Source organism: Phocoena sinus, chromosome 9 (assembly GCF_008692025.1).
Source record: "Phocoena sinus isolate mPhoSin1 chromosome 9, mPhoSin1.pri, whole genome shotgun sequence".
Taxonomy (NCBI): Eukaryota; Metazoa; Chordata; class Mammalia; order Artiodactyla; family Phocoenidae; genus Phocoena; species Phocoena sinus.
Window position 1 is genome coordinate 85915796 of NC_045771.1, and position 19881 is coordinate 85935676.

The 19881-nt window shown below is 40.7% G+C and overlaps 2 protein-coding genes across 7 annotated transcripts in view; one reads left to right on the forward strand and one right to left on the reverse strand.

Annotated features, from left to right (window-relative positions):
- MAGI2 (membrane associated guanylate kinase, WW and PDZ domain containing 2) overlaps positions 1 to 19881 on the forward strand; it is a 1347058-nt gene that overhangs the window by 1326489 nt on the left and 688 nt on the right. The window lies entirely within an intron of this gene.
- PHTF2 (putative homeodomain transcription factor 2) overlaps positions 16911 to 19881 on the reverse strand; it is a 167244-nt gene continuing 164273 nt past the window's right edge. For all 6 annotated transcript variants that reach the window (XM_032642300.1, XM_032642295.1, XM_032642301.1 and 3 more), the window contains one exon: positions 16911 to 19620. The gene's annotated coding sequence lies outside the window, so the exon portion shown is untranslated. The remainder of the gene's footprint in view (positions 19621 to 19881) is intronic.

Here is a 19881-nt window from a genome sequence, read left to right on the forward strand (position 1 = left end):
TAGTAGCACTATGTTTTACACCTGAAACTAATGTAACATTCTAAGTCAACTATACTTCAATTAAAAAAAAAAATTCACACTCAGGTTTTTGTGAACATAAGTTTTTATTTCACTTGTATAGATACCTCGGAGTGGGAGTGCTGAGTTATATGGTAACTAAATGTTTAACTTTTTGGGAAACCACCAAACTGTTTTCTAAAATGCCTGTTCCTCTTTACATTTCCAACAAAAATATGTGAGAGTTCCAGTTGCTCCATGTCCTTGCCAGTTATTTTCAGTTGTTGTTGTTTGTTTTTTTTAACATTTTAGCCACATCAGTTAGATGTGTGTAGTGGTATCTGATTGTCGTTTTAATTTGCATTTTGCCATTAATGAAGTTGAGCATCTTTTGGTGTGCTTATTTGCCATCTATATATCATCTTAGATGAAGTGACAATGCAAATCTTTTGTCCATCTTATTTATTAATTTAATTTATTTTACATTGAAGTATACTTGATTTACAATGTTGTGTTACTTGTACAGCACAGTGATTCATATATACATATATCCATGCTTTTTCAGAATCTTTTCCCATATAGATTATTACAGAATATTGAATAGAGTCCCCTGTACTATACAGTAGGTCATTGTTGATGATCTGTTTCACATATGTTAGTGTGTATATGTTAATCCCAACCTCCTAATTTATCCCTCCCCTGCCCCTTTCCCCTTTGGTCACCATAAATTTGTTTTCTAAGTCTGTGAATCTGTTTCTGTTTTGTAAATTAGTTCAGTGGTATCAATTTTTAGATTCCACCTATAATTGATATTATATGGTATTTGTCTTTCTCTGTCTGACTTACTTCACTGAGTATGATCATCTCCAGGTCCATCCATATAGCTGCAAATGGTATCATTTCATTCTTTCTTATGGCTGAGTAATATTCCCTCGTATATATATACCACATCTTTATCCATCTGTGAATGGACATTTTGGTTGCTTTCATGGCTTGGCTATTGTAAATAGTGCGGCAGTGAACACTGAGGTGCATGTGTCTTTTTGAATTATAGTTTTCTCCGGCTATACACCCAGGAGTAGAATTGCTGGATCATATGGTAGCTCTATTTTCAGTTTTTTATGGAACCTCCATACTGTTCATAGTGACTGTACCAATTTACATTCCCACCAACAGTGCAAGAGGGTTCCCTTTTCTCCACACCCTCTCCAGCATTTATTGTTTGTAGACTTTTTGATGATGGCCATTCTGACTGGTGCGAGGTGATACCTCATTGTAGTTTTGATGTGCATTTCTCTAATAATGAGTGATGTTGAGCATCTTGTGCATTTAAAAAAAGAACTGTGAGTAAACTTTATGTCTTGAAATTGGCTTCTTGAAAGTCTGCGCTGTTTTGAATTCTCTTTCGATTATCTACCCCAGGACATCTGTTGAGGGCCAGTGTCATCTACAACCCCGCAGGCCTTGTGAATATGAAGTGCCCATAAGCACCAGTTTTAAAGTTGTTATGGGAAACGGCCACAAGGCGGCAGCATTTCTTCATGCCCACCTCAGGTTACTGGGGTAACCAGAGGCTTGGTGAAAGTCCTGTTCCTGGGTTGTAAATGAGAGTGGAGTGTGGTAGAACAGACACCCAAGGGCTTGTGTCTCATCACTTCTTCCCGCCTACCCATCAGCACCCCGGACAAATCCCAACCCCTGCAAAAGCACTCCGCTGAGGGCGCTGTCATCTGTAGGTGGAGCGACTCTTAAGGAAGGAGGCTGGAGGTGGAAAGCCCAGCACCGGGAGATGTGGAGACCAGTTGACTTTTCGAAGCTCTTCCATCCCAGAGGGTCCACCATCCTCTGGGTGCAGTAGGCTTGGTTTTAGCTTTTGGAGGGGCTGCCTGGATCTGGAGGTTGTGGCCCCATCCAGAGGGGACCCGGCACTACAGGCCATGGGGGGACTCCTTTGCTGGCACATCCTTCCCAGCTCCCTAACCCCCATGCCAGTCCAGGCTTGGAACCCACGCCATCTCAGGCTCTAGGGATGTGACTGACACTAACCGGGGTCCCCGAGGCCTGAGGGGAATATAGTAGGCATTTCTTTTTGTAATTTAATTTTTAGTTTATATTGGCATATAGTTGATTTACAATGTTATGTTTGTTTTAGGTATACAGCAGTTTGATTCAGTTATACATAGATGTTTATTCTTTTTCGGATTCTTTTCTTAATCTAGGTTATTACAGAGTGTTGAGTGGAATGCCCTGTAGTATACAGTAGGTCCCTGTTGATGATCTATTTCATATATTTTAGTGTGTATATGTTAATCCCAACCTCCTAATTTATCCCTCCCCCGCCCCTTTCCCCTTTGGTCACCATAAATTTGTTCCCTAAGTCTGTAAATCTGTTTCTGTTTTGTAAATTAGTTCAGTGGTATCAATTTTTAGATTCCACCTATAATTGATATCATATGATATTTGTCTTTCTCTGTCTGACTTACTTCACTGAGTATGATCATCTCCAGGTCCATCCACGTAGCTACAAATGGTATTATTTCATTCTTTCTTATGGCTGAGTAATATTCCCTCATATATATGTACCATATCTTCTTTATCCATCCGTGAATGGACATTTAGGTTGCTTCCATGTCTTGGCTATTGTAAATAGTGCTGCAGTGAACACTAGGGTGCATGTGTCTTTTCGAATTATAGTTTTCTCCGGATATACACCCAGGAGTGGGATTGCCAGATCACATGGTAGTTCAATTTTCAGTTTTTTAAGGAACCACCATACTGTTCTCCATAGTGGCTGCACCAATTTACATTCCCACCAACAGTGCAAGAGGGTTCCCTTTTCTCCACACCCTCTCCAGCGTTTGTTTGTAGATTTTCTGATGATGCCCATTCTAACTGGTGTGAGGTGATACCTCATTGTAGTTTTGATTTGCATTTCTCTAATAGGGATGTTGAGCAGCTTTTCATGTGCTTTTTGGCCATCCGTATGTCTTCTTTGGAGTAATGTCTATTTAGATCTTCTACCCATTTTTTTGATTGAGTTGTTTTTTGACAGCAGCATGAGCTGTTTAATTGGGTTCAGACTATAAACTTAATGGATGACATGTATATAAACATTTATATACATGTCATTTATTATTTCATTTGATCATCACACTTCTGGGAGGGAAGCAGAGTAGATATTACTCCCTAATTCTCAATTCTCAATTGAGGGTGGAAATGGTTAAGTTCACACCAAGTGGCAGTACTATGGCTCGAAGCTAGGCCTGCCCTGGCCACTCTTCTCTCCGCAAGTTGCTGACTTACTTTCCTGAAGACAAGTGAGGTCACTTCCTACTCAGCACGACCGTGAGGCTCCAGGTGACCAGCCAGCTCAGGCAAAATTCTGGAAAGGTGAAGTCTGACCTTCCCAGCTGTGCTACAGACATTTCCACCCCCTTACTCTTCCCCGTGCTTTATCTCCCTTCTCTGAAGCCCAACTCCCAGCTACTAATACTTAGAAAAAATCTATTAAATTTTCCCTGACTTTCTCCTCTTCCCACCCCAAATGGGCAGTTTTGCATTTTAATGGGGGCTTTTTGAGATATCATTTCTTGTGCAGTGGTATTCAAACTGTTCTGTTAGAGCTTCCAGGTTCCTGAGAAATGGCCAGAAAAGCCGGAAGGTGGGCCTGGGGGTGAATGCGAGGGACTTTGGACCCACCCAGCCAACCAAAGCTGTTCCATTTTTATCTGCTTTACACATTGGGCTTTCATTTAAGAATTTTTTTTTTTTTTTTTTTTTTTTTGCGGTACGCAGACCTCTCACTGATGGGGCCTCTCACTGTTGGGGCCTCTCTCGGTGCGGAGCACAGGCTCCGGACACGCAGGCTCAGCAGCCATGGCTCACGGGCCCAGCCACTCTGCGGCATGTGGGATCCTCCCGGACCGGGGCACGAACCTGTGTCCCCTGCATCGGCAGGCGGACTCTCAACCACTGCGCCACCAGGGAAGCCCTCATTTAAGATTTTATTTGAAAAGAAGAATATGTTGCTTTCTAAAACATGCTTGAACCGACATATTTCTCGTGTATCCTGTAATGCAGATACTTTGGTAATTGAGACTGATCCCTGGGCATCCCCACATCCCCAGATCAATCTGGATTATCAAGATCTTAACTCGTTTAAAAAAAAAAAAAAAAAGTGAGTTTCCCAATCTGTTCTCCATGACACCCCCCTGATGGGTTATACCAAGCTACTGACTCCCTTTAGCCCTCAGGGCACAAAGGAAGGAACTTGGCTGTTATCTGTAGACATTGACTGTCTTTGTCTGTATACTGTAGTGCACTGTCTAGATAAGCTCTTTTTCTATGTATGTCCTGATATGGAAAAGGTTAGGAAGCACTAGAATAAGAGTAACTGTTTGTGCTTGGGCTCTGGAATTATGTAGTCTGTCATCTTGATCTCACTTACTAGCTGAGTGGTCCTGGCAAATTTCTTAATTTATCTAAGCCTCAGCTTCCTCATCTGTGAAATGCGGGTATTTCAATATGAGGGCACCATATTTCTTAGAACTGTGTGAGGATTAAAAGAGAATATATATGATATGGCATATGGCACAGTTCCTGGTACTTAGGACACACTCAGTAAGTGGTAGCTCCACTGTTAATAGCCCCACCTAGTGCTGAGATTTGCCCTCTCAGCCATGGAGGTAAAGTTTGCCACAGCTTTACTACTGCTGCACCTTTGATTACGCTTTCAAAAGAGTATAAATGTGAAGCATCAATAAACAAATATGGTCACAATTTTTAAAGTTATTGATATGAGTAACACCTAGTTTATATCTCTCTGGTAATAAAGGTGGAACAAATTACATGTTTGAAGGCCATTAAGAATGCCTCCAGGTTGGAAAACAATGCTTCAGAAAGAGCAGAAGCAAAGTAAAAGAATTACTTTCTTCTGAATTTTTTTAAATGTACATTTTTCTTATTTGTATTTTGTTACAAAAAGCAATCACCTTAGTGATAGCTGAACAAATCCAAATGAGCCATTATGGTTTGAACACATCTTAACAAGATTTTTCTTTAGAATACCAAATGACTTCACATTACTGTCCTTTGATCTACTCTAATAATTTTTATGTTTTCCTATAATATTCTAAATTAGAAGAAAATATATTTCAGTACAACTCAGTATTTTCTAACCCAGTCAACTGTGGGTTGCAAAAGGAATGGTTTTTATAAGAAATAACACTTAGCAAATCCATAGATCTCTTTGCAGAAATTTTATTCATTTGAGCAGTAAAGGAATTTATGTAAAATGTGTTTCTAATATCTAGTATGAATTTTTTTATATTACCGTATATTTATCTTTTTAATATTTTATTGAAGTGTAGTTGATTTACAGTGTTGTGTTACTTTCTGCTATACAAAGTGTATCATTCTTTTTTTAATACTCTTCTGTTACGGTTTATTATAGGATATTGAATATAGTTCTCTGTGCTCTACAGTAGGACCTTGCTGCTTTTCCATTCTATATACATAAAAGCTTACATCTACTCACCCCAACCTCCCACTCCATCCCTCCCCCAATGCCCTCCCCCTTGGCAACCACCAGTCTGTTCTCTATGTCTGTGATTCTGTTTGTTTCATAGATAGGTTCGTTTGTGTCATATTTTAGATTTCACATATAAGTGATATCATATGGTATTTGTCTTTCTTTTTTTAAAAAAATATTTATTTTTATTTATTTGCCTGCATTGGGTCTTAGTTGTGGCACGCAGGATCTTTGTTGAGGCATGCGGGATCTTTCATTGCAGAGCACAGGCTTCTCTGTAGTTGTGGCACATGGGCTCCAGAGTGCGCAGGCTCAGTAGTTGTGGCCTGTGGGATCTTCATTGCGTAGTGTGGGCTTCTCTCTAGTTGTGGTGCATGGGCTCCAGAGCGCGCAGGCTCAGTAGTTGTGCCACTCGGCTCTCTAGTTGCGGCATGCAAGCTCTCTAGTTGTGGCACACAGGCTCTAAAGCGAGTGGGCTCAGTAGTTGTGGCACATGGGTTTATTTTTTTAAAGATTTATTATTTATTTTATTTATTTTTGACTGCGTTGGGTCTTAGTTGTGGCACACGGGCTTTTCTAGTTGTGATGCACAGGCTTCTCTCTAGTTGTGGTATGCGGGTTTTCTCTTCTCTAGTTGTGGCGCACAGGCTTCAGGGAACATGGGCTCTGTAGTTGTGGCACACGTGTTCCAGAGCACGTGGGCTCTGTAGTGTGTGGCACGCAGGCTTAGTTACCCTGCGGCATGTGGGATCTTAGTTCCCCAACCAGGGATCAAATCCGTGTCCCCTGCATTGGAAGGCGGATTCTTAACCACTGGACCACTAGGGAAGTCCCTGTCTTTCTCTTTCTGACTTATTTCACTTAGTATGATAATCTCTAGTTGCATCCATGTTGCTGGAAATGGCATTATTTCGTTCTTTTTTATGGCTGTACTCCATTGCATATATGTACCACATCTTCTTTATCCATTCATTTGTCAATGGACATTTTTGCACGTCTTGGCTATTGTAAATAGTGCTGCTATGAACATAGGGGTACCTGTGTCTTTTTGAAGAGTTTTGTCTAGATATATCCCCAGGAGTGGGATTGCAAGATCATGTGTTAATTATATTTTTAGTTTTCTGAGGAACCTCAGAAAACTACTGTTTTCCATAGTGGCTACACCCACTTAAATTCCCACCAACAGTGTAGGAGGGTTCCCTTTTCTCCACATCCTCTCCAGCATTTGTTATTTGTAAAGTTTTTGATGATGGCCATTCTGACCGGTATGAGGTGGTACCTCATTGTAGCTTTGATTTGCATTTCTGTAATAATTATTGACGATGAGCATCTTTCTGTATGCCTATTGGCCATCTGTATTTCTTCTTTGGAAAAATGTCTGTTTTGTTCTTCTGCCCGTTTTTCAATCGGGTTGTTTTTTTGTTATTGAGTTGTATGAGCTGTTTATATATTTTGGAAATTAAGCCCTGGTCGGTCACATCATTTGCAAATATTTTCTCCCATTCCATGGGTTGTCTTTTCGTTTTGTTTATGGTTTCCTTTGCTGTACAAAGGCTTATAAGTTTGATTAGGTCCCATTTGTTTATTTTTGCTTTTATTTCTATTGCCTTGGGAGACTAACCTAAGAAAACATTGGTACCATTTATGTCAGAGAATGTTTTGCCTATGTTCTCTTCTAGGAGTTTTATGATGTCATGTCTTATATTTAAGTCTTTAAGCCATTTTGAGTTTATTTTTGTGTATGATGTGAGGGTGTGCTCTAACTTCATTAATTTACATGCGGCCATCCAACTTTTCCAACACCACTTGAGAAGAGACTTCTTCCCATTGTAGTATGAGTATTTTCAATTCAGTTCAGCTTCAAGGTGTGACAGTGTGAGGGACATTTTTAAAGTACATAGTATTGTCCCCATCCTTAAGAAATCTAATTTCATCATTCTCTGATTCCAGCCTATATGCCCAGCATTTCCACAAATCAACACCCTAACTATGGTAACTGTCCTTCTATATCCAAGGTTCAAACACAAATGGCATTTCAGAGTCTCCATTTGGAATAATGATGGATCTACCTCTGACAGTGCCTTTGATGGGAGTTTCTGTCATACTGCCCTAGAAGAGATGAGCCCCATTTCTCAATCAGAATAGTCGATAGCAAAGGAGTCTACTGACAGTGTTTCAGCTGAGCTTGTAGAACCTCACCCAATTCAGAAAATCATTCAGCAGCCCTGCTCCATTACCTCCCAGCTATGTAGCCTTGAACAAGGTACTTAAACTCTTTGTGCCTCAGTTTCCCCATCTGTAAAATGTGCACGTTTACAGGTGAGTAAATACATTTCAAGGGTTTAGAAGAGTGCCTGGCACCTAGGAAACACCTCAGTCCAAGTTAAGTGTTGTCAGTATTAGTCATTCCAGTGGTGGTAACAGTATTATTACTTTTCTGCACACACTAATCCAAAAGGCAACCACTAGGCTCCAGGCCCCAGCCCTAATTGAGAGGAGAGAAGTGCAGGAACTCTTTTCCAGGGTTTGGGGGACCAGTCAGCCGAAGCTGGAAGCCCTAAGGCTCTCAGGTGAGGTGTGGGGCAGGAGACAGGCCCTCTTTCCCTGCAGCAATCCCTGGCTTCCTTCCAAGGGGTCTCCCTTACCCTTCAGCATAGGATAAAGTGAACTCTTCCTTGATTTGAGTTACATTTTGCCCTCCTGTACAAATTTTTGCTGCCGTAAGAGCCAGACGGGAAAACCAATAATGCAGGTACTTATTTACCACAGTAAGTCGTTTACTCCTAGTGGGTCACCTCTCTAGTATTGTCGCTCGGGTTATATTCCATAAAATAAACAAGCTGTTGAAGCACAGTAGGCAAGGTTTTTTTTTAAATCTCGGGCATATGAAGTGAAAGAGAGCATTTTTATTTTTCAGTATTGCCAAGTTCCTATGAGATAATTTAAGAGGTCGTATATCTTTTAACTCAGAGGTAATGGTGTGTGTGTTTGTGTGTAATGTGTGTACATATATACTAATGACATGTAATTTGTAATTATGTATTAATTGGTCTGTTTTCGAGGAGAGTTCCAAACTGCCTAGTGCTGATAATAGCAAGGGGAATAAACTTGATCCTAACTTGGGAAAGGGATTTGCCTCTCCCCCAATGGCACATAAGGTATATAGGTTCTGTATCTATATATCTGAACATCTGTCTATCGGAACATTCACTGGAATGTTGATTCATGATTGCCCCGGGATGAAGCTCCTTTAAGCAAAGTCATTATGTCATCATGGCTGATAAGATTACAAAGGGAAAGAACATCTGTTAAGTCAGATGGACTTGCATCTGGAACTTCACTTTACTGCATCCCAGGTGCCACCAGTGAGAGCTGAAAACTCTTCCCAATGTACTTTCTGTCACTGGAGTCCTCCTCCTGCTCTCCTCGCCCAGACTTCTTCCTTTCCTCTCCCACTTCAAATAGGCATTATCATTTCACCACCATCCTCCCTCTGAAGGCATTTGGTTTCAAATCTTCCATTTCTATTTGTGAAATAGATTTATTTGTTCATCAAATATACACTGAGCACGTATTATTGTGTCAACCACTATGCTAGGTATTAAGTCCACTGTGATAAACAAGACCAGTATGGTCACTACCCTCATGAAACTTACAATCTACTAGTTGAGACTGATGTGAATCGAATGAGGAGGCAACTGTGTAATTCCAAATTATAAGCACTATGAGGAGATAGAGACAAGATGCTCTTGAGAGCAGAGTATCCTACTGTGGGTTGGGGTTCTCTGGGGTGATACTTAAGAGTCCTAAAAAATGAAAAAGAACCCACCATGTGAACCGCCGTGGGGAGAACCTTCTGGGCAGAGGAGTCAGCAATGATGTACGTCCCACAGTAGAGAATGAGCTTGTCCTTTGAGTAACTGCACCAAGACCAGTGTGGATGGGGAACAGGAGACGGTCATAAAGCTCGGGAGGCTGGCAGGGGCCATATCATGCAGGCTTTTGTGGGTCACGTTGATCATTTTGGATTTTACTCTAAGAGCGGTGAGAATCCACCAAAAGTTTTAAGCAAAGGAATGGCATGATCGAATTTATGTCTCAAAGAGATTCTTGTGGATGCTGCATGGAGAACCACCAGAGGCAGGCAAGAGTGGTAAAGAGAAGAGTGGATTAAATGGTGGGAGACCACATGAGAAACAAGAGTTTGGGTGTCGTAACTAGGTTAGCTGTCCTGGGCTCCGAACTCAGGGGAGGATATGTGGCTTACAATATACTGCACTTAACTTCTGTCTGAACAACATGGAAATTCAGATTTGAATTTCCTTTTTTTACCAGTATCCCCAAGGGTTTACAAAATATGTCCACGCTGTGGCCTTCTTTTAAGTGTGATTATCTCAGGTGGCCCACATGGGTTGCATTCTTCCAAGACTGCCCTGTATCTTGAACTAGCATGGTGAAAGTGAAGGGGAACGTGAGTTGACAGAGTCCATGCGTATTTGAAAATGAGACTAATAAGGCTTGCAGGTGGACTGTATTTGTGAGGGGAGAGAGAGAAAGGAATCAAAGATGACTCCAAGTGATGGTTGTGCCATTCACCAAGATGGGAAAAATAAGGAAAGAGTGCAGAATGGACTTGGGAAGAAAAGATTTGCTTTGGGGGCTTGTTAAATTGAAGATGCCAATGAATGGTCTGAGCAGAGATACCAAGTAGGCAGATGGATGTATCAGCACAGAGCCCATAGCACAGAGCTCAGCAGAAGCATTTGGGAGTAGTTGTATAAAAGCACCATAAGTAGATGAGAACACTTGGGAGAGACTGTGAAGAATGCCAACAGTTAGAGGCCAGGCAAAAGAAGAGTAATCTATAACGTAAACTGAGAAGGACCAGCCAGAGGGGTGAGAAAAAGAGCAGGAGAAAGGCGTGTCACAGAAGTCTGGAGTCCAGCTCATTTCTGGGAGCAGTCAGCTGTGAGAAATGCGGTGGGATGAAGCATCTAGGTGATACCACGAGGTGTCCTCTGGATTTGACAGCAGAAAGATCATGGGTGACCTTGAAGAGAACAGTTCCACTCAGTGAGGATGAGAGAGGGCAGGTGGAAGACGCCAACTTGGAATAAAAAGCTTTTTCCTGATTGCAGCCATTGGGCCCGGGGATGTTCTTTGGACAGAGAGGCTCCAGAAATCACAGCAGGCACATATGGCCCATTATGTCTTTCGAGGATGCGTCTCTGTTATTTCTAATTCTAGTTAGAACATCTCCAACAGGAAGGATGTGTGAAGCTCGTCCTCCTAGGCAAGGACTCTTAAGTGAACATGATCCCATGCTTTAGCCAGTGGCCAGGCCAGATTCAAGAAAAAAAAAAGGGGGGGCGGGGGCGATGGCCAGAATAAGGTTTCAGGGAACCAGAACTGAACGTGGTCAATCCTTCTGGTTACTGTGTGTCAGGATTCCATGAAAACTAGTTTGAAATGTTACAGAAGACCTCCCCCCGGCCCCCACAGTCCACGTCACCTAGATAGGCAGGTGAAAGGTGAGGGCTGCCCTTGGCGCTTCAAGGAGCTTTGCAGGCTCGTGCCTGGTGCGGACCCCACGTGTCTCGTAGTGAACTGGAGAATTCGTGCCCAGAAAACTGAAAACTGTGGAACCACATATATAAATGTCCATCTTGAGATCACTTTAGGATCTAGTTCATTTTAATTTTAGACTAATATTCTTAATCAGTAGTGGCTTGAAACATTTTAACTTTCAGTTTCTCCCACTAATTATTTAATGACCTACAAACAAACGCTTGCAAAATTTGTTTATAATAAAAGGGATTCTTTTGTATTTTGAATAATTTCACCTTCTGGTTTATCGTTATAAGTAAGACGTTCACAAATAAATGCTAAATACTCTGATCAGTGCTGGGATCTAGTTCCTGTTGGCCTCCTCAGAGGCCACTGAGCCTGTCCATTTCACTGCTTAGATCCTATTTGCAAGGTGACATCTTAGGACAATGTTCTCAATAAAAAGAGTCAGGAAACCCAGCATTTTACTCCTGGCCGATCCATTTTGTAATCTTGGTCAAGTTACTTAACCTCTCTGCGTCGAGTCCTCCTTCAGAAAATGGTGTGAATAATATCGACTTCCCTATATCTCAGAAGGGATTTGAGGCCAGCTACTTGTGTCTGCCATGTGTGACATCATGGTGGGGGAAAAGAGCTTTTAAAATGTGAAATATTATTAGCCTGGTGCAAGTCAGAGGTTATCAGTGCAAAAGGCCTCTACAGAGGCCTTTTGAAGACTTCTTTTAACCCTTTCAGGCAGTATCTTCCTATATGGGTGGAGTTGCCACCTTCTAGCATTTATTTCATTTTAAAGCTCTAACCCAGGCAGAAGCAGAACATGCTTGAGTTTTCACTGAAAACATCTGCATTTGAAGATTTCAGAATACTCCTGGAGGTAACCAAGGATACCTGAGATAGAGCAAAACCACACTTGGAATCATAGCATATGGGAATGGCTGCTTTACTGCACTTATTCAAAACTTCACCTGCATGTATGCTAGTTCATATGGCCAGACCATTAGTAGACAGCCACTGAGGCACAGAAGAAAAATCTGGCTCAACTATGCGTGAAAAATCATCATAACTCTCCCGTTGCAAGGTGCTTTTCCCTTTGGAAGTGCATGCCTCACCTCTGTGGGTAAACATTCTGTCTCTACCTTATAAAGGGAGAAATTGAGGCTTAGAGAGATCGAGTGGTAAATGCCAAAGGCAGGAGTAAGTTCCAGGTCTTCTGATGCTTTTCTAGGATTTTTCACTAAGTGAACCTGATAATGGAAAGAAGGAAGAGAACATTGTGCACTAAATACTCCATTCAAATTTCACAGCAAAGGAGAAACTTTTTTAGTATCTGATATTCTCTGTGTGGCCAGAATACTGGAACTATCTGCCCTCTTCCTCTCCTTATCTCTTTATAAATTGGCGTCAAGGGTAACAGGTAAGAATCCTCTACTTTTAAACAAAGTAGACCCTTAACATTCATAGACCGAGTTTCTAACACATGTCATAGGGGCAGGAATTTGAATCACATGCTGTGTGTAGGACTGAATCTCTTAGCTAGTGAGGGAGCCTCGCTGCCACGTGGCATTCAGATATCAATGTGGCGTCTTTGTTCTTCACTCATGGCCATACAGCAGTTCTATGGAAAACAACTGCACTCTAGAGTGATATTCCAAAGTTTGAGGATTTCCAAAGGCCTTGGGACATAGTCCTTATAAATATTAAGGGATCACTATATTGGATTTCTCCGCTTTAATTTTGCTTTAGTGGCCAGAACCTCAGTGGCAATGTTAGTGCTCAGAGTAGTAACTAAACTCATCTCAGATTCCTAACATATCTCTCCTCCTCCTACTTGGCTTCTGACTGGTGGTTGCTTAAAAAACAAAAAAAACCCCAACAGTTTCTCGTTTTTATCATTCTAATTTGTATGTGTTTTGTTGTAAATTGTCTGAAATCCTTTCTTAGAGAGATCTTAAATCCCAAATAAATGTTGAAACTAGGCTTCCTAGAAAGAGTCATCTAGCTTAGTCTCAGGCCTACTATAATGTCAGAACTACTAAAGAGAATTAAGAACAATGATTTCTTAAAAGACAAGACAATGAATGTTCTTATTTAATTTTTTATTAAACTTTTTTATTGAAGCATTTTCATTTTATTTTTTTAATTGAAGTATAGTTGATTTACAATATCATGTTAATTTCAGGTGTACAGCACAGTGATTCGGTTCTACATACATATATATATTCTTCAGATTCTCTTCCTCTGTAGGCCATCACAAAATATTGAGTATAGTTCCCTATGCTACACAGTAGGTCCTTGTTTTCTATTTTATATATAGTAGAATGTATATATTAATCCCAACCTTCTAATTTATCTCTCCCCTCACTCCCCTTTTACCTGTGGTAACCATAAGTTTGTTTTTTGTCTGTGAATCTCTTTGTTTAGAAAATGAGCTCATTTGTATTTTTTTTATTGTTTTTTTTTAGATTCCACATATAATCGACATATTTATCTTTTTCTGTCTGACTTAGTATAATAATCTCTAGGTCCATCCATTTGCTGCAGATAACATTTCTTTGTTTAATGGCTGAGTAATATTCCATATACACCACATCTTCTTCATCCTTTCATCTGATGATGGACGCTTACGTTGTTTCCATGCCTTGGCTATTGTAAATAGTGCTGCAATGACCATTGGGGTGCATGTATCTTTTGGAATTATGGTTTTCTCTGGATATTCGCCTAGGAGTGGGACTGCTGGATGATATGGTAACTCTATTTTTAGTGTTTTCAATGGAACCTCCATACTTTTCTCCATAGTGGCTGTATCAGTTTACATTCCCACCAACAGTGTAGGAGGATTCTCTTTTCTCCACACCCTCTCCAGCATTTATTGCTTGTAGACTTTTAGATGATGGCCATTCTGACCAGCCTGAGGTGATCCCTGCATTGTAGTTTTGATCTGCGTTTCACTAATAGTGATGTTGAGCATCTTTTCATGTGCCTATTGGCCATCTGTATGTCTTCTTTGGAGAAATGTCTATTTAGATATTTTGCCCATTTTTTGATTGGGTTGTTTGGTTTTTTAATATTGAACTTATGAGCTGTTTGTATATTTTGGAAATTAATCCTTTGTTGGTTGCATCATTTTCAAATGTTTTCTCCCATTCCATAGGTAGTCTTTTTGTTTTGTTTATAGTTTCCTTTGCTACGCAAAAGCTTTTACGTTTCATTAGGTCCCATTTGTTTATTTTTATTTCCATTACTCTAGGAGACAGATCCAAAAAGATAGTGTCACGACTTATGTTGAAGAGTGTCCTGCCTATGTCTTCATCTAGAAGTTTTATAGTATCCACTCTTACATTTAGGTCTTTAATCCATTTTGAATTTATTTTTGTGTATGGTGTTAGAGAATGTTCTAATTTCATTCTTTTATTGGGATGGCTAAGAAGTTCGTTTGGGTTTTTCTGTGAGGCTAATTAGGTAATTAATTAGGTAATAATTCCATAAGATTATGGAAGAACCCGAACATACATTTTGGCCAACCCAATACATGTAGCTGACCAGTTTTCCCAGCACCACTTATTGAAGAGACTGTCTTTTCTCCATTGTATATTCTTGCCTCCTTTGTCATAGATTAATTGATGATAGGTGCATGGGTTTATTTCTGGGCTTTCTATCCTGTTCCATTGACCTATATGTCTGTTTTTGTGCCAGTATCATACTGTTTTGACTACTGTAGCTTTGTAGTTTAGTCTGAAGTCAGAGAGCCTGATTCCTCCAGCTCTTTTTTTTTTTTTTTTCCTCAAGATTGCTTTGAATGTTTGGGCTCTTTTGTGTTTCCATACAACTTTAAAATTTTTTTGTTCTAGTTCTGTGAAAAATACCATTGCTAATTTGATAGGGATTGCACTGAATCTGTAGATTGCCTTGGGCAGTATAGTCATTTGGACAGTGTTGATTCTTCCAATCCAAGAACACGGTGTATCTTTCCATCTGTTTGGGTCATCTTCAATTTCTTTCATCAGTGTCTTATAGATTTCAGAGTACAGGTCTTTTGCCTCCTTAGGTTTATTCCTAGGTATTTTATTCTTTTTGATGAAATGGTAAGTGGGATTGTTTCCTTAGTTTCTCTTTCTTATCTTTCATTGTTAATGCATAGAAATGCAACAGATTTCTGTGTATTAATTTTGTATCTTGCAACTTTACCAAATACATTGATGAGCTCTAGTAGTTTTCTGGTAGCATCTTTAGGATTTTCTAGGTATTATAGTATCATGTCATCTGCAAACTGACAGTTTTACTCCTTTTTTTCCAGTTTGGATCCCCTTTATTTCTTTTTCTTCTCTGATAGCTGTGGCTAGGACTTGTAAAACTATGTTGAGTAAAAGTGGTGAGAGTGGACATCCTTGTCTTGTTCCTGATCTTACAGGAAATGCTTTCAGTTTTTCACCATTGAGAATGATGTTTGCTGTGTGTCTGTCATAAATGGCCTTTATTACGTTGAGGTAGGTTCCCTCTATGCCCAGTTTCTGGAGAGTTTTTTTTGTTTGTTTTGTTTTGTTTTTTTGTGGTACGCAGGCCTCTCACTGTTGTGGCCTCTCCCATTGTGGAGCACAGGCTCAGTGGCCACGGCTCATGGGCCCAGCCGCTACGCAGCATGTGGGATCCTCCCGGACCGGGGCACGAACCCGCGTCCCCTGCATCGGCAGGCGGACTCTCAACCACTGCGCCACCAGGGAAGCCCGGAGAGTATTTAAATCATAAATGGATGTTGCATTTTACCACAAGTTTTTTCTGCATCGGTTGAGATGATCATCTGGTTTTTTTCTTCAATTTGTTAATGTGGTGTATCACACTGATTGATTCGTGGGTATTGAAAAATCCTTGTATCCTTGGGATAAATCCCACTTGATCATGGTGTATGATCCTTTTAATGTGTTGTTGAATTCAGTTTGTGGATTTTGTTGAGGATTTTTACGTCTATGCTCATCAGTGATATTGGCCTATGATTTTCTTTTTCTGGTGGAATCTTTGTCTGATTTTGGTATTAGGGTGATGGTTGCCTCATAGAATGGGTTTGGAAGTGTTCCTTCCTCTGCAGTTCTTTGAAATAGTTTCAGAAGGATAGGTGTAAGTTACCTCTTCTCCAAATGTTTGGTAGAATTCGCCTGTGTAGCCATCTGGTCCTGGACTTTTGTTTGTTGGGAGTTCTTTAATCACAGATTCAATTTCAGTACTTGTAATTGGTCTGTTCATATTTTCTATTTCTTCCTGGTTCAGTCTTGGGGGAGTGTACCTTTCTAAGAATTTGTCCATTTCTTCCAGGTTGTCCATTTTATTGGCATATAGTTGCTTGTAGTAGTCTCTTAGGATGCCTTTGTATTTCTGTGGTGTCTGTTGTAACTTCTCCATTTTCATTTCTAATTTTATTTGGGTCCTAACCTTTTCCTTGATGAGTCTGGCTAAAGGTTTATCAATTTTATCTTTTCAAAGAACCAGCTTTGAGTTTTATTGATCTTTGTTATTGTTTCCTTCATTTCTTTTTCATTTATTTCTGATCTGATGTTTATGATTTTTTTCCTTCTGCTAACTTTGGGTTTTGTTTGTTCTTCTTTTTCTAGTTCCTTAAGGTGTAAGGTTAGATTGTTTGAGATTTTTCTTGTTTCTTGAGGTAAGACTGTATTGCTGCAAACTTCCCTCCTAGAACTGCTTTTGCTGTGTCCCATAGGTTTTGGATCATTTTCATTTGTCTAGGTATTTTTTGATTGCCTCTTTGATTTCTTCGGTGATCCATTGGTTATTTAGTAGCAGATTGTTTATCCTCCATGTGTTTGTGCATTTTTTTTCCTTCAAGTTAATTTCTAAACTCATAGTGTTGTGGTTGGAAAAGATGCTTCATTTGATTTCAGTTTTCTTAAACTTATCAAGACTTCCTTTGTGGCCCAGCACGTGATCTACTCTGGAGAATGTTGCATGGGCACTTGAGAAGAATGTTATGTTCTGCTCCTTTAGCATGGAATGTTCTTTAAGTATCAATTTAGTTCATCTGGTCTAATGTGTTATTTAAGGCCTGTGTTTCCTTATTGATTTTCTGTCTGGATGATCTATTGATTTAAGTGGAGTGTTAAAATCCCCCACTATTACTGTGTTACTGTCAATTTCTCCTATGTCTCTCAACATTTGCCATATATATTGAGGTGATCCTCTGTTGGGCGCATATATATTTACAATTGTTATATCTTCTTGGATTGATCCCTTGATCACTATGTAGTTTCCTTGTCTCTTTTAAGTCTTTAGTTTGTCTGATATGAGTATTGCTATTCCAGCTTTCTTTTGATTTCCATTTTCATGGAATATCTTTTTCCATCCCCTCACTTTCAGTCTATATGTGTCCCTAGGTCTGAAGTGGGTCTCTTGTAGACAGCATATATACATGTCTTGTTTTTGTATCCATTCGGCCAGTCTATGTCTTTTGGTGGGAGCATTTAATCCATTTACATTTAAGGTAATTATCAATATGTATGTTCTAATTGCCATTTTATTAATGTTTGGATTTGTTTTTGTAGGTCTTTTTTCTTCCTTTTTTGCTCTCGTGATTTGATGACTATCTTTAGTGTTGTCTTTGGATTCCTTTTGTGTGTGTGTATATCTATTATAGACTCGTTTGTGGTTACCGTAAGGTTTTGATATAGCAGTCTGTATGTATACATGATTGTTTAAGTTGCTGATCTCTTAATTTCAAGTGCATTTCAAGTATGCTGCATTCGTGCTCTCCTCGTCTCACAATTACTGATTTTGATATCGTATTTGTGTGTGGATGATTTCCTGCCTTTATCAGTGAGCTTTCCCATTTCATACTTTTTTTTTTTTTCTAGTTGTGGCCTTGTCTTTTCCACTTAGAGAAGTTTCTTTAGCATCTGTTGTAAAGCTGGTTTGGTGGTGCTGAATTCTTTTAGTGTCTTCTTGTCTGTGAAGCTTTTAATTTCTCCATCAACTCTGAATGAGATCCTTGCTGGGTAGAGAAATCTTGGTTGTAGATTTTTCCCTTTCATCACTTTAAATATGCCCTGCCACTCCCTTCTGGCCTGCAGAGTTTCTGCTGAAGAAACACTGATAATCTTATGGGGGGGGTTCCCTTGTATGTAATTTCCCTTGTTGCTTTTAATATTTTCTCTTTGCTTTGTGTCTCAGCATGTTCCTCCTTGGGTTAGTCCTGTATGGGACTCTGCGCTTCCTGGACTTGGGTGGCTGTTATCTGTCTGCTGGGTGGGGCTGTGTTCCCACCCTGTTGGTTGTTTGCCCTGAGGCATCCCAGTGCTGGAGCCTACAGGCTGTTTGGGGGACCAGGTCTTGGTGCCAAGGGCCCAAAATCTCTGCCTCCAGCCAGAGTTCACATAGGTCCCTGCTGTATCCATCACCAGCTTTTATGACCCCAGAAAGAGCCACAGCTGCCCCCCACCTTTGCAGGAGGCTCTCCAAGACCAGCAGGTAGGTCTGGCCCAAGCTCCTATGGAGTTACTCCTTTTGCCCTGGGTCCTGTTGCATACAAGACCTTGTGCGCGCACTCCAAGAGTGGAGTCTCCGTTTCCCCCAGGACTGTGGGGCTCCTGCACTCAAGCCCTGCTGGCCTTCAAAGACAAATACTCTGGGGTCTCCACCTCCCCATGCCAGGCCTCTAGGCTGGGGAGCCTGGCATGGGGCTCAGAGCTGTCTCTCTGGTGGGAGAACTTTTGTGATATAATCATTCTCCAGTTTGTGGGTCACCCACCTGGGTCATATGGGATTTGATTATATCACGAGTGCACCCCTCCTACCATCTCTTGGTTTCTTCTTATGTCTTTGGATGCAGAATATCGTTTTTCTGGTAGATTCCAGTCTTTTTTTATCAATGGTTGTTTAGCAGCTAGTTGTGATTTTGGCGTGCTTGTGAGAGGAGGTGAGCTCAAGGTCCTTTTACTCTGCCATCTTGTCTCCAACCAACATCAGGTTCTTGCAGAATAAAATAATTTGTGTTTTAACCATAAAGTTTGAACATCTAATAGGCAGCTTCATATTACCTGTTTGAATCTTGGAACACAAGTTTGACAATATAACCTCAAAGGAAAGTTGGAGAGAGATAAATATGGGAAAGAGCTCCTAAAGGGTGTCCATCCAGGAAGTCAAAGTTTCTGCAAAACTTTCTAACACCTGCAGGCAAAACCTCACAAAAGGGATCCAATCCTTCCACACAAGCCTGTTCTGGCTGACCACCTCTGTCCCTGAATGGAATAATGAACCTTTTTATAGATGAATGTATCCAAATTCTGTATCTGGTGGTAGCTAAGAATTATGTCTTGAGTGACACCTAATGGTTGAGAAAGTTACTCCCCCAACCATTTTCCGAATTACCTGGGTGCCTGTTAAAAATGCAGAGAAGTTCCTTGGCTGAGGAATCTGTACTTTTCAAAACTGCCCCAGGTGATTCACATGTATCCTTGAGTTTGAGAACATCTGGTTCAGGTGCTCCCAAGTCAGATATCCACACAGGGCTGGCAGACCCGATGACACTGCAGGAAGTTAGAAGGGGCCAAGGCAAAGGGATGGGTTAGGCCTGAGCTTTGTAACCACATTCCTGAACACTCAAAGAGGGAAGGGGTGGTGTAAAGAGGATGGGGAACACAGAATCCCCAGGGATAAGGTCAGCTGCCCTCCTGGCAGTGAGGGCGGGGGTGGCCGTGGCCTGGGACCTTGAGAGGAGTGGCCCCTGGCCGCCTTCTCTCATTCCCAATGTGGAGGGAGGTTGCAGGAGTGTGAAAAGCATGTGCTGC